The sequence below is a fragment of the Astatotilapia calliptera genome, chromosome 7, assembly GCF_964374335.1.
Source record: "Astatotilapia calliptera chromosome 7, fAstCal68.1, whole genome shotgun sequence".
In the NCBI taxonomy this organism is placed as follows: domain Eukaryota; kingdom Metazoa; phylum Chordata; class Actinopteri; order Cichliformes; family Cichlidae; genus Astatotilapia; species Astatotilapia calliptera.
In genome coordinates, this window is record NC_137428.1 from 50,286,549 (window position 1) to 50,290,748 (window position 4,200).

A 4,200-nucleotide genomic window follows, 5' to 3' on the forward strand; every position below is an offset into this window, starting at 1 on the left:
AAGAGCTTTATTGTCAATACAGTAGTATACACAGTATACAGTGCATGCTGTTTCACCCTAAGCCCCCCATGGTGCATTTATAAATATATAAAGGATATATCTCCAAGAGATATAAAACTACTAATTAAAAATAAATAACACGCTAAGTTTTAGTAAAAATTAAGGGGGAAAAGTTACTAATTACTAACTATATAATTCTATACAATACTATAATGGTAACTATACAATATTAACTGTACGATAAACAAAGACAGGACAGGGACAATACAAAGTGGAATGTGCAGTAGGTATTGAATACCAGTTTCAAGTTATTGTCAGGATATTATTGACGAGACATGACAAAGACGTGCAAAATACAAAATGTGCAAATACAATATAATTTAGGTGTGTGTTCAGAACTATGTGACTGAGTGTACAAATAAGCATATTGTTCCCAGGTCCAGTTTGTAGTGGATTTGTGGTAGTTTTTGTTGTTTTTGAGTCTTTTGATGATTATTGTAAGGTGTTTGTAGAGGTGTATGTTTACATCAGTCCTTTTTGTGGTAGTGAGTTGAGGGCTCTGACTGCTTGGGGGAAGAAGCTCTTGCAGTGTCTGGTTGTTATGGTTTTAATGCTGCGAAACCGTCTGTCAGATGGAAGGAGGGAGAACAGTGCATGTGAGGGGACGAAATTGTCCTTCACTATGCTGTTTGCACGTCGAATGATGTGTCTGTCATAGAGTTGGGAGATGGATGTGAGAGGGCTTCCAATGATCGTCTGTGCTGTCCTCACTATCCACTGCAGAGACTTCTTTTCAGCGAGGGTGCAGTTCCCATACCAGATAGCAATGTAGCAGCAGAGGACGGTCTCATTGGTTCCCCGGTAAAATTATGTGAGGGTAGGAGAAGGGAGACTGGCCTTCTTTAATTTCCTAAGAAAGTGAAGACGTTGTTGAGCTTTCTTCATGATGGTGGTGGTGTTAAGGTTCCAGAAGAGATCATCTGATGTGTGCACACCCAGGAACTTCACACTGTTGACCATCTCAACAGCAGATCCGTTGTTGTGCAGTGGGGTGTGGGTCATTGAGCTCTTCCTGAAGTTAACAACCATCTCTTTAGTCTTCTGAACATTTAGAGACAGGTTGTTATTCTGACACCAGTCTACCGGGTGTTGTACCTCCTCTCTGTATTCAAACTCATCGTTGTTGGTGCTAAGACCCACCACTGTTGTGTCATCTGCAAACTTGATGATGTGGTTTGAGCTGTACTGTGCAGTACAGTCATGTGTTAGCAGGGTGAATAGAAGTGGGCTAAGCACACACCCCTGCGGCGATCCTGTGCTCAGTCTGATGACTTTGGAGGTTTTATTTCCTATGAAGACAGACTGGAGCCTGTCAGTTAGGAAGTCCAAGATCCAATTGCAGAGGGAGGTGTTTATTCCTAGTGAGTCCAACTTCTTTACCAGCTCCTGTGTTGAATGCTGAGCTGAAGTCAATAAACAACTTAATAATAAACAACTTTTTGTCGAGATGGGAGAGAGAAAGGTGAAGAGCAGATGAGATGGCATCATCTGTGGATGATGGTATGTTATGTTGGCGATAAGCAAACTGTAGTGGGTCCAGATTCAGTGGAAGCTGAGTTTTCATGTGCCTCAATACCTGCCTCTCAAAGCACTTAGTGATGATGGGCGTAAGTGCCACCGGCCGGTAGTCACTGAGGCAGGATACAGTGGACTTCTTTGGCACTGGGATGATTTTTGTGGTTTTGAGGCATGCAGGTACCACAGCTGAGCTCAGTGATGTGTTTAGGATGTCCGTGATTTCCCAACAATGATTTCTCAGCACATGACAGCACAAATGAACTAGCTAATAGATGAGATGCATCCAGAATGGCTCACCAAAAGTCGAAATGTCCCCAGAAAGGACCAGTCCCATGGAACAACCAACAAATGACCTGCCTCAGCATGACATGAAAGCGAATACAAGAAAGTCTATGACACAGTACTTTATACATGCATCCTGGAATGGTTAGAACTGTACAAGATCCACATGACCCAAAACGAATTCAATGGGGACGTGAAAACAACACTAGAGGCAAATGTCAAGCCAGCTGCTCAAATCACCATAAACTGTGGGATTTACCAATGAGATGCTCTGTCCTCACTGCCGCTCTTCATAGGCCTGAACCCTGCAGCCAGATCATTAACAAGACTGAAGGGAGCAAGTATTATTCACCTCCTTTAAAGGGATGACATAATCACTGATCCATAACACCAGGATCTACAGTAATGACATCGGAATGTCATTCAGACTGGAAAAGTATAGCTGAATGGTAACAAATACAAGAAAGGGAGTCAGAAATGAGACGAATGCAGTACCCAAAAGCAACACTAGACACTGAGGATCGCTATGAGTACCTTGGAATCCCACAGGCGAACAGGAACCATGGAAGAGCCATTAGGAAAGCTGCAAATGCAACCAGAGATGATCATGTGCTTAGTGAGCACCTCGGGCAGCAGAAACCCAAGAAAGAAGAGGAGCAAGAAGAGAAACTACAATGGAAGGACAGAATGCTGCACGATGTGTCCCACCAGGAGATAGAAGAAGTGATTGATATCGAGCAATCCTACCAATGGCTGAAGAAAGCTGGACTGAAAGACAGAATAGAAAAAACCTTCATTATTCCACAGATTAGAAATTTGGGTGTTACACAGCTCTTATAGCAAGGTAGATCTAAACAAAAGTAGTCCCATATACATAAGCAACCGAAATTCGAACAGATAAAAAATGTACTGAGATATATATAGAATGTACAGGGATATGTATAAAATGTACCGAGACAGCACAGAGGACCTAGTCATGCCAGCAAAGGAACAAGCTCTAAGCACAAGATCAATAAAAGCTGGGGTCTATCACATCTGGCAAGACCCCAGGTGTAGGCGGTGTAACGATGCCCCTGAGACAATCCATTACATGCTAGCAGGCCACGCATACAGGTAATGCCACAACCAAGTAGCTGGCATAGTATGCAGGCCTCTGTTCAGACCATACCCCACTGCAATGGCTCCATTGCATGAAGGATGTGAATGCTCAGATCAATCAATCAATCGATTTTATTTATATAGCACTTTTAAAAACAACAACTGTTGACCAAAGTACTTTACAATAAAATAATCAGATACAATTTAAAAGGAAAGTAAAATGAAAGATAAGAAAATAATAAGAATAAAATAATGACAGACTCATACAGAATTAAAAGCCAAAGAGTAAAAATGGGTCTTTAAACAAATTTTAAAAGTATCCAGTGTTGGAGAGGTCCTGATATGTAAAGGCAGTTTATTCCACAGTTTCAGAGCAGTCACAGCAAAAGCCCGATCTCCTCTGTGTTTTAATCTAGACCTAGGGACAACTGAAAGCATTTGGTCTGCAGACCTCAACGATCTCGCCGGAGTACACCAATTTAAAAGATCAGAAAGATATATAGGAGTTAGTCCATGCAATGTTTTAAAAACAAGTGTCAAGATCTTAAAATCAATTCGAAAATTTACTGGCAGCCAGTGTAGCGAGGCAAGTATAGGGGATATGTGCTCTCGCTTCCGCTTACCAGTCAGAAGCCTTGCCGCAGCATTTTGAACCAGCTGTAGTTGGCCAATAGATGACGAAGTAAAACCAGAGTAGAGGCTGTTGCAGAAGTCGAGGCGAGATGAAATAAAGACATGCTTTCTCAAAGTCTCTGAAGGCTTCACCTTTGCAAGTAAGCGGAGGTGAAAGAAGCTGGTCTTGATCACATTATTTATCTGTTTATCGAATGTCAAATTACTATCAAAAATCACACCTAAATTTCTTGCAAACAGTTTTTTTTATAATTTTCTAAGGGGCGAAGGTTGTAATGGTCACTAGGGCTGAAGACAATGATCTCAGTTTTCTGTTCATTTAGATTGAGAAAATTTAAAGCTATCCATGCCTTAACGTCTTCCAGACAATCGATCAGTGTCTTCAGAGGGTTAGCAGATTTGCGTTTCAGTGGGAGGTAGATCTGTAAATCATCTGCATAACAGTGAAAGGAGATACCATATTTTTCAGAAATAGCGTCCAAAGGAAGCATGCAAATTGAGAAGAGAACCGGGCCAAGAATAGATCTCTGAGGGACCCCACAAAAGTGCGAGGTCCTTGGGGATAATGTGTCAGAGAAGGATCAATTAGATAGGTAAGATTTAAACCAT